We start from the raw sequence: 11111 nt of genomic DNA on the forward strand, positions 1-11111 counted from the left end.
CCAGTCTCCCACCTCCCCTTTTTGGGGAAGGTGGTTGAGAAAGTGGTGGCTTCACAGCTCCAAAGGGTCCTGGAGGAAATGGATTATCTGGACCCTTTCCAGTCAGGTTTCAGGCCCGGTTATGGAATGGAAACGGCATTGGTCGCACTTATGGATGACCTCTGACAGGAGCGGGATAGTGGAAGTGCGACCATCCTTGCTCTCCTTGATCTCTCAGCGGCTTTCGATACCGTCAACCACGGTATCCTGTTGGGACGCCTCAGGGAATTGGGGGTGGGCGGCACGGTCTTGTGCTGGTTCGCCTCCTTTCTTCAGGGCCAATCCCAATCAGTGGTGATAGGGAGCGAGAGGTCCCATCCTCAGCCCCTCCTTTGTGGGGTGCCGCAGGGTTCGGTTCTCTCCCCACTCCTTTTCAACATCTACATGAAACCGCTGGGCGAGATCATCCGCCACCATGGGATGAGGTACGCAATTATACATCTCCATCCCTGGTGAAGTAGGTGATGCCGTGGCCACCCTTTCGCGGTGCCTGGAGGCTGTAAGGGTCTGGATGGGGAACAACAAGTTCCAGCTGAACCCTGGTAAGACGGAGTGGCTGTGGGTTAATGGCTCCTCTGTTTCCGGGATTTTGTCATCTTTGGTGCTCGATGGGGTGGCACTACCCCAGACAGACCCAGTGCGTAATCTGGGGGTCCTCCTAGACTCACGGCTCCTGCTTGAAGAGCAGGTGGCAGCAGTGGCAAGGAGGGCCTTTGCACAGCTTCGGGTTGTGCATCAGTTACACCCTTTCCTGAATCGGGAAGCCCTTCGAACAGTCACTCATGCCCTTGTTATCTCCCAGATAGACTACTGCAATGCGCTCCACATGGGGCTACCCTTGAAGAGTATCCGGAAGCTACAGCTGGTCCAGAATGCGGCTGCGCGGGCTATTTTTGGAGCCCCAAAGAGGGCCCATGTAACGCCTCTGCTCCGCGAACTGCATTGGGTATCAGTTTGCTTCCGGGTCCAATTCAAGGTGTTGGTTATCACCTTTAAAGCCCTACATGGCATGGGACCAGGTTATCTAAGGGACCGCCTCTCCCCTATGACTTCGACCCGTCCCACCCGATCACACAGAGAGGGCATGCTTCGGACCCCCTCAGTAAAAGAACTCCATCTAGCGGGGTCCAGAAGGCGGTAGCCCCCGCCCTTTGGAACATTCTGCCCCCGGAGGTGCGATTGGCCCCCTCACTCCTGGCCTTCCGTAGGGCTTTGAAGACCTGGTTCTGCCACCTGGCCTGGGGTGGGGTGAGAATACCTCAAGCATGGGGATAGCTAGCCCCATAGAGTCCTTCTGCCTTCAGCCTCAGATTTTTCATCCTCTTGGTCTCTCCTTCTTCTTTTTAATAATGTTTTAAATTAAGGTTTTATGTGTTTATATATTTTATGTTCTAATGTTTGTCGTGAATCACCCAGAGTTCCCCCATTGGGGGGAGATGAGCAGTTGAAAAATTTAATAAATAAATAAATAAAAATGGCCCAAAATGCCAGCAATGTCCCTTTGAAACAATTGCTATGGATAACAAGCAAGAGGATTCCAAGGTTTTGTGGGTGGGTGGTAGGGATCTTCTCTCTGGAATATGAGGCCATAGTGTGATGCAGCTGCTTTTAATGACTCTGATGCAGAGTAATTTTAGGCTGCATCCACATAATTTATTTAATTTACTAACATTCTCTGCCGTTTTACTCCTAATGGCTCAGAATGGGTTTAACACAGTTTCCAAATTACAGAAAGGAATCACTCCACTTTCTTTGGCATTGGTCAGACCCTAACCCTTGAGTATTGCATGCAGTTCTGGGCACCACACTGTAAGGATTAAGAAAATTTGCAACAGAGTAATCAGTGAGGAAGATCAGGGAACCAGACAGTAAGTCCTGTGAAGGAAGCTTGAAAGGGTTGGGTTTGACTTTGGAAGAGAGGTGAGATGATACCATTCTTGGAATCCTTAAAAAGACGTGACCTCTTCTTTCTTGTGCAGGACATTTAATAATGGATTTAAGCTATAGGATGGCAGAATACAATTGAATGTTGGAAAAAACTTTCCAGAACTAAGAGCAGTTTGAGAATGGAACCAATAACCCAGAGAGGTGCTGAGACCCCTTTCGTAGAAGGGCTCAAGGACTGGTTGGACAGTCTTCAGGTGGGATGTTTCATCTGGATTCCTGCCCTGAGCAGAAGGTTGGACTTAGGGGCCCAAAGAGCTTCTTCTGACTTTAGCATTCAATGACCCTTTCCTTTTTCCAAGGTCAGTGTGATTTGGAGGAGGGTGGCATCCTCGGTTGCTTGCAGGCCACGTTCACACATTCAGAATGTGTGTTGAAAATCTGCATTTTGATCAGGAAGGGCGTATTAGGCACCCAGCGGCACAGTGCAAGAGCGAAAGGCAAGCTGTTCATCCTGGGTGCATTCAAGGGAAGGGAAGGAGATACAGAGAAGTCCCCGGGGGCTGCCCCTGCCAGTCACCGTAACGTGCTCCTTGGCTGGGCTTGAGGCAGAGGAAGGTGTGAGCTGCATCTGTGCATTCTGCGGATCCTGCCCTGATTGCTTTGCTACACTGCTGTGAAGTGCTGATTCAACGAGGTTTAGCTGCACCGGGCTAAAGGGCTCAGTAACCTCTCTTCATGGGAACTTCAAATGCTCAACATTTCAGGCAATGCACAAAACACAGGCATTTACCAGTTGCTGCTGCCTCAGCCTCGGAAGTCTGGCTGATGCTGCGGCGTCCTCCCGAGTTCAGCTGCTGCCGTGTGGAACTTGGGCCACTCTGTGAAGCCCACTGAATGCCGAAGGGCTACGAAGCCGCTCCTTTCCTCGCTCTGCAGCTGCATCTACCAGAGAGCAAGAGTGCTGACCCCGTGAGCTGCCCTCATCAGTTCAAAGGATTTCCGAGCCCTGCAGCGGATGCCTCAGGAGCCTCAGGAGAAAGGTCTGAGCAGGGCAGGATCAGCTGAGCAACTGCCTGGGCCAGGGGCTCCCAACCCCTGCCTAATTCTAGGCAGCTGCTCCTCCTGATGAAAGAGGCTTGCACCGATGGATAAATGAGTGGGGCTCTGGTGGGTGCTGCTCTCCTCAGGAAAGGGAAGAGGGCTTGTGGATGAGGACACTCAGAGATGTTCACGGGGGGGGAGGGGTCAAAAAAGTAAAAATAATCGTTGCAACCACACAATTGAAGCCCTGCCCCTCTTTTGCATGTGTTCTGTATGCGATGGAGGGCTTCACTTACACAGTCAGCACAACCATCTTGACTTTTTTGACCCCCCCCCAAAGTCACCTGTTAGCTTCTTCTCTGTAACTGGAACTCTTTCAAAATTCTGGGTACATTTGTGCCATTCCTGTGGTGTGTGCAAGTCATGCGGTCACCAATGAATTTCAACACATCATAGAAAGATCAACAGCTCCCTTTCTATGTTTCCCCATCTCGCATCCCCTCCACTGTTGTAGGCTGGGATTTTAGTTCTGGATACTGATGTTTAATGCCCCAGTATTCGGGTCATAATACTGTGTTGGTCCGGTGGCTTCTCAGGTGCTCCTGAATTTCAGCTCCAGGATCTCCAGCTGGCAGGCCAGTGGTGGGGAATCTGGGGATTGTAGCTCAGCCATTCCTGAAGTGCCAGAGGTGTCTGCACACCTGTCTGCAGGCCAGACTCTGCTGGCAGTTTCTTGCTATGAAGAACAGGACCAGGAACTGGTCAAGGAAGTGGTTGAATGACTTCCTGGGGATCAAGAAATACTGAAGGAATTCAGCAATTTTAACAAAAGGTTTATTACAAAAGATGCATGCGGGGTTGGGAAGATAGGTGAATCCTAGCTCCTAGATAAGGCAGCACATCAGGGAACAAGGAAAAGGCAGGAAGGAAGCACATAGAGGAAAGTAACATCACAGAGAAGGACCTGGCTAGTAAGAATTGCAGAAGAAATTCCTGACTCTTGATCTACACTCCATATGTAGTCAATAAGTAACGAGGGGAAGCTGTAGTTCCTCTTTTAACATCACTGAATTTAGCGAAAGGCTCTCCACAGTGCTATCTGTACATGGGCAATGTCATTTTGGCAATATTTCCAGGAATTTGAGAAGAGGAACTGGAATTCTGTTCCAAATTTCAGCCCCTGAACTCAATTTCCTTCAAAAGTCAGCACCCTACACCTTGTCTCTAAGCCAACTGAAATTTTTTTATGCGTGGCTGATTGGATTTGGCTTATAGTTCAGTGAAGGTGGCAAGACGTGGACTGAACATGGAGGAAATCATAGGATGGGCAGGAGGCCATCAAAACCAACTCTTGCTCATTGCAGGAATCCAAATGAAAATATCCTGGACAGATGATTGTCTCCATTTGAAGAAGTCCAGTAAAGAGAAGCCAACCAGTTTTCTGGAAATTGGTTTCACTTGGGAAAGAGTTTCCTAACATTTGGTCAAAATCTGCCTCTCTCCAACTTAAATCCCCAGTTCCATGCCCCGCCCTCTGGCCTGAGAGACTGGTCTTTCTGCGGGGCTTCCTTTCCGGGGCTTGAAGAATTCCACCATACCTCATCCTGCAACAGTCATATTTTCTCCAGGCTAAATATATGCAGCTCCTCAATCACTCATTCACTCACTCAAATAAAATAAATCTTTATTTCAGTCATAAACCAGCATAAGACATCAATAAGAATTACTGTAGAGTCATTTCAGTAATAATGCTGAAACCTATGAGACCTTAAGCATACCTAAAAGCTAGCATTATTGGCACAATCATATTAAAACACTAAGATCTCTATAAAAATTCTTAATGCTAATACAAAGACTACATACTAAGAAGTGAAAATATAGCACAGGATATAAAACATGACAGAATAATTAAATTAAATTTCAAGAAGAGTATGCAGAAATAAGGGAACAGTTCTCATCTAATTTATTTACTTATGATCATAGCTCAAATACAATGAAAACATAAAACATAAAATAATAACTGTAATACTTCCTCAGTTCTGCTGGCGGGTTCTCACAGCAGCTGCACAGAACTTTGCAGAACCTTTTGGTCGACAGAGAAAAGAGGACTTCGGTGTACGACTCATTTAGTAGCTGTTGATGGTTCTAGTCCTCTGAACATCCTCGTCACCCTTCCTGAAACCTCTTCCAGTTTCACTGAATCCTTCTAAAGTGGGTGCACAGAACTATGAAGCAATGAATAAAAACTGGACTGGCATTCTGAGTTCTCCCCACTGGGAATTAGTTGTGTTCATGTTCCATCCTTCAAGCAGTTGATTAAAAGGCTGACTGGTTGCCTGATGGGGAAAAATAATCCTATTATTTCCTCATTTTTCTTACTTTTTCATTATCATCAGAGATAAAAATGAAGCAACATGAGCAATCTGGGAAAAGCTTTCTTTACCCCTGTTGCTATGTTAAATGAGTTGATGGGAAATTATTCATGGCTCGGAGTGGGGGAGAGCGCTTGCAGACCCAGCATACATAGACCCAACCCAAGGCAGGAACAGAACGCGCTCTCTCTCCAGGTTAGCAATCCAGGTGTCTGCTCATTTGTAAAGCAGGTTTTATTGCTTGTTGATATTTTAACCTTATAGCTGTAGTGCCCTGAGGGCATTTGAGAGACATTAATAACAGAGCGGGTGATTATCCTCCAACCGGAATAAAATTATCGCCGGAGTCCTGCATAAATCATGGAGCAGAGATGACAGATCTCGCAGCCAGTCACAGTGGAGGCACCGCCAGTGACCCGGATAGAAGAGGCATTCAGCCATTTTAGAGGATGGAGAAATGCTAGATCTTTTGACTAATACATTGGATTCCGCTTATTTGTGTGCTCTTTGTGTACACTGGTTTATAAGGGTCAGATGAGGAACAAGATTTTCCTGCTGAAGTGCTGAAGAACAGCGTTATCTTTCAACTCTTCCCAACAGCAGCAAGGACCGCAGAATCAGTGGGCTAGCTGAGCAATTAGGCAACAAGCCATGGGTGGGGAGTTGGTGGTTGTGTGTGATGCTGCTGTTCCGGGTTTCCTCCTCCTTACTGGAAGGGTCTCTGTGAGCAGCATCAAAAGACTGCATTACAGTGTAGGCGCCAAAGACTTCAGTGTCTCTGTTAGGAGACTTATTGGAAAGTAGGGTCTCTTGAGGGAGTTTTTCCTTGTTGCAACACATCATACATTTCAGTCTCAAGCTTGCAAAATGAAGCATTAGTGCTAAGTTAAGAGAACTATTGAACTCAGCAACTGCAGAGAGCTGCTGGCGTGTCCCAGCAGTGCAACTTTGTTTGTGAGCCTGACTGCTACACCCTGGCCTTGGGGACCCCTTCCCACACCTTGACTAGCAAGCAGCTTAATTTTTTCTTATTCCTTTTTTTAACCTTTTTGTGTTAGTGTTTAACTGTTGTGTACCATTTAGACTTATGTGGAAGATATGTAGGGTATAAATAAATAAATAATATGTTGACGGCAGTCATCTTGCTGAAGACTCAGAATATTGCAGAGTAACTGCACTTCTTTGCTTTGTCCTGCATATTTTTTTATTTTTTTAAAATATTTTGATAATGAAACAAACAATTACAACATCAACAGTTATATTTGTTAAGGTGGACAGCCACATAAATTTGTTTAATGAACTGAAAAACAAACAAAAATGCAGTACGAATTATACAATTGAAAAACTTTTCATACAGTATAGTGATGAAAATAAACTAAAGATAACAGAAAGGCAAAAAAAAAACAATTAAAAAAAGATCCATATAATATATATTTAATATCAATATAGGATTAATTCAATCCTTAAGTTTTTCATTAAATCTAGGCCATACAGAAACATATACTTCATCTTCTGCTATGCCTCTTTCAAGATCAGAAATCACATTTTGACCCAGTAAGATAAATATTTTGTTCCTGGATAAGAATTTCAGGTCTTTTTGATGCATCACTTTTCTTTTTGTTTTGTACCATCTGTCTTCAACCATAAATTGCATAAATTAAACTAAACGTCAGATTTTTAAACATAAAGGTTTTTCAAAAATAAGTAACATCCTGGATCCATTCTTTAATATCAGGGGAATCAAATGTAACTCAGATGGGAACTAAAGTCTCCAGATAGATAGTCTCCATCTATGGAATTTTAAAATTAATTTTAAACATAATTGTTTTTTATTAAAATAAATAGAACATCTTTTAAAAAAGAAAAAAGAAAGAAAAAATGGGAGTGTATGTTTATCTATCCATCTATCCTTAGATAGGAAAAAAGAGAAAGAAACATATATAATGTTAAGGAGAAATACAAACATTTGAAATATCCATGTTTGATATTTCTTTCTATACTTTCAGTTAATACCTTTTACTAACCTCTGGTCTCAATTTCTTACCTATATTAACTAAGGTTTCCCTGATAGGTGATCTTCATTATATGTGTCTTTCTAGATAAAACATACTTTAAAATATTAATTAAAAGTTTGTGAGGTTGTTGATGCAAGGTTGATGAGACCTCAGAGGTCTTCAGGCATTTTATTCTCCTCTCCCAATTTGGGGGCACTGCCTGTGAAGACTTTCCACCTGTCTCTTAGGAGCTGATTTTCCCTTTCCAATGGAAGCCTTATCCTGGACAGCTTCAGTTGTGGAACCTAATGAGTTTCTCCCCTCTGGAGGAGAATGGGCTCCTGCAGCAGCGATGATGTGGTGGCCCTCACTCTTTCTACCCTCTGAAGACATGGAAGTGAGCTTGCAGGCTGAATAGGAAAATCGTAGCCAGTCCGATGCAATAACATGTTTGGAGATTGAGGGTTGCAGAATTTATCTGGAGGTGATCTGGGTAGAAACTGGCTGGGTTTCCTGTGTCATAACAGCAGATATCAGGGGGGAGGCAGAACTAGGGGTCATAAGGAGTCAGAGGCAACAATACTATTTCCCCTTCATTACTTTATTGTCATATTCATCTGGATGGGGTTGATATCCAAAGCAATGACTTCAACTGATATTTATATTTTCTTCAGTCTTCTGCTGTGGTGTTCAGTTGGGACCAAGATATTTTTGTAGTCCATCTCTCCATCTTGTAGAAGGTAGTCTGAGCAGGTATGTGCAATTGTAGGGCCACCACCATGTCCCTTTTCATGTCAGGTAAATGTACAATGTGCTCTGCCCTTTTATAGTTCCATTTTAATGTCATTGAAGTTAGTTCACTGTTGGATTTCCTCCCTTCTGAGCGAGATCATTAGTATTCATCTTTCCTTGCATGCTGCATGTCTTGAAGCTTTTCTGTATCTAATTTCCATCAGTTCCACACTTCGCATCCAAAGATCATTGCTGGAATGACCAGGATGTTGAAGCTGTTTGGTCTTATCTTGGTGCTGGCCATTGGTTGGAGTACTGTCTTTATTCAATTAAAGCTGAGCCATGCTGCTGGTCTTACGTGTGATATTTCTCGGTCAGTGTTATATATATTATTGGTTTCCTGGCTGAAATAGATACAAGATAAATTCTTTCTTCTATTAGCTCATTTCCAAATGTCATGGTATTGGCAAAATGGGTTGCACATATACTGAATTTTGTTTCTATTGATCTTTAGGCCAGTTACTTTACTTGCCTTGCTGAGCTCATTTAAGCATTTTTCAGTTTCCTAGACATTGTGGCTGACAATCAGAATGTCACTGGTGAACTAAAGGTGAGGGTCAGCCTTGCGAGGTAGTCCAGACAGGAAGCATGCCCAGATGAACTAATTCTGCTTTATTGTAAGGTTACGTGAAGTCTGAAAGTACATTTCTCCCCCGTCGCCTTTAAGGTCCCTTCTGAGACGTTCTGCTTGTGGCATAGAGTCCTTATGGCTTCAAACGGGTGCAGAAGTGAATTGCATCCCCCACTGATTGATCAGTAGTCCCATTCATAGGCTTCCATGGGGCCAATCCTGGCTTCCTCCTGCTTCAGGGATGCTGTTGCCTCATTGGGGGAAGAGAGGCTCAAGTCACGTCTCGGGCAGATCTGAAGTGGTCTGTGATAATGCCCATACACTTTCTTCCCCTTAGAACACACGGGGAGAACAGGCAGCCCGGATCCAAGCTCTAGGGCAGAAAGGGCATTCCTTCCCCGAGGGACAGAGGGAATAGCTAGGGCTGTAGTCTCTGCATGCAAACCCAACCCAAGATTCCTGGGGGAGTTGAATGAATCTCCAGAGCTAAATTCTTCCCGCTCCTCCAGTTCCACGTTCCCTCTGGTGTTTACGTAACAAAAAAGAGCATATTAATTGTAGTCACCCAATTAATCCCAGCCTACTTTGGTCCGAAGTCACAGGGTTGTAAAGTCTGACCCAGGACAAGTCTTTCCTTTTCTTTCAGTCCTGGGAAAGTGACTAACCCAAGGAACTTCACACCCACAATTAGCCTTTTTGATTTGGATCCATTGTGTGTGGGATGGCCACATGGGTTTCATCTTAGTTCATGTTACTGATTTTCTCCCACACACCTCTATCTTTCAGGAAGATCATATATAAAACCGATAGCAAAGCACTGCTCAGCCTTGCTCTAAGAAGTCACATGTGGCCATTAATTATTCTGGGCTTAAACTTCTTAGCATTGAAGGGAGCTTCTTCCTGAAAGGTTTATTAATCTCCTGCGGACCCATTGCCATGGCACGTTCCTTTTCCCTGGGTGTGCGGTGGGGGGGGGCACGTGCAGGGTGGGGACTGGTAGGACTCTGGTGAGTATCTCTGCAGCTTGGGAGCAGACAGCCACAAAGGTGCGGCTGATTGGCCTTCGAAATGAGGAACCTCAGTGCAGTCCCTTTCCCAGGACTGGTCGAAATATCTGTCGCTTCCCAGCCAGAGCTATTCTCCAGAAAGATCCTGGACACGAAATGGCCGGTCAGTAACAATGCTGGGTCTAAAGAAACCTCTGCATTCGCCACCAAAATGCACACAGCACTCTTACATCACCATGCAAGCCCATAAAAACTGCCCAGCGAGGAAGCCGCTGACATCCTGCCCCACCACTACATTCACCGTTGGGCAAAATGCAAAGCCACCCCTTTCTTTATGGGTGAGGAGCCTGTTTGGGGTAAGGGCAGTAGCTTGGCTTCAGAAGAAAAACAGGAGTGGGATGAGGCCAGAGGTCCCCCCGATGGGAAGCCACTGTGCCCTGCAGGCCTGGAGGCAGCCGCATGAAACTCTTGTCCCAGCATTTCATGGAAAAGTGAGCCAACAAATTCCTCCATTAATCAGTTCTGCCATCACTGAGTGGAAGGTCCCGGAGACCCAAGAGGGCTTAAATTAAAAGTTATGCTTTAAAACATTTACTTAACAAAAATCATCTGCTTAAAGGTCTACATGTGGTTCCATGATCCAATAATTTTAATATAAAGTTTGCTGATCAGTAAGTATAGATCACATTAAACCTTATGGTTAGATGGTTGTATGACTCTTTGGTGCAGTCCTACAGTTAAGGTGCCCAACAAAGCTGTGAGCAGAAAGTGGCTTCTGTGTCCGGCAGCATCTGCCCCTCAGACGCTCCCTGCCTATGTTGCTGCATGTTTCAGTTCCAGGTGACTTTCATGGAAAGTTCCTCGAAATGCTTGAAAGCCACAACTATATGACAGCAGGCCTAGAAAAGCTGAAATAAAATACTGAACCTAAAAGGTTAACTGTATCGAAAATATTAGGAAACAAGAATACTGTACAATCCGGGATGTTGTCACCATCTGTAGCTGAAGGGAACTGAAAGGCCGCCAAGTTAAGGCCACCTCCACCCAGCTGCTTGGGGTGTTCCCCTCCTGTCCCTCAGCTGGCACCAAGCTGTACTGTCTTAGACTCTGCCACCACCACTGCCACCCAGCAGCATGGCCTCACTACACCCCAGAAAGGGGTCTGAGCACATTGCTGTCCATACAGCTTTCACAGGCTTCATTCGAAGGGCACTGATTGGGGGCTCCTTGGGCTGAAAGTCCACCCTGAGGCAGGAGCAGCACCTGAAAAGCCTCCTCCAATTTACCATGCACCATATTCTGGAAGTTTTTTTTTTTCTTTTTTACCTTTACTGCCATACAGCGGGCCCTTCAGTCACTCATGACCTGGTCACCTCACGGCTTGACTACTGCAATACAAGGGGCTGCC

General features: G+C 45.2%; 1 long non-coding RNA gene across 2 annotated transcripts in view; it reads left to right on the forward strand.

Moving 5' to 3' along the window:
* LOC148216948 (uncharacterized) overlaps nt 1-8784 on the forward strand; it is a 40034-nt gene extending 31250 nt beyond the window's left edge. The window contains exon 3 of one of the 2 annotated variants that reach the window (XR_015798124.1): nt 2019-8784. This is a non-coding gene — a long non-coding RNA (uncharacterized LOC148216948). The remainder of the gene's footprint in view (nt 1-2018) is intronic. The other variant, XR_015798125.1, reaches the window with a different exon arrangement.
* Nucleotides 8785-11111: the final 2327 nt, after the last annotated feature.

Source organism: Python bivittatus, unplaced genomic scaffold (assembly GCF_059951505.1).
Source record: "Python bivittatus isolate LINGU-HERP-01145 unplaced genomic scaffold, Pbiv_v1 ctg000030_np1212, whole genome shotgun sequence".
Classification (NCBI taxonomy): Eukaryota; Metazoa; Chordata; class Lepidosauria; order Squamata; family Pythonidae; genus Python; species Python bivittatus.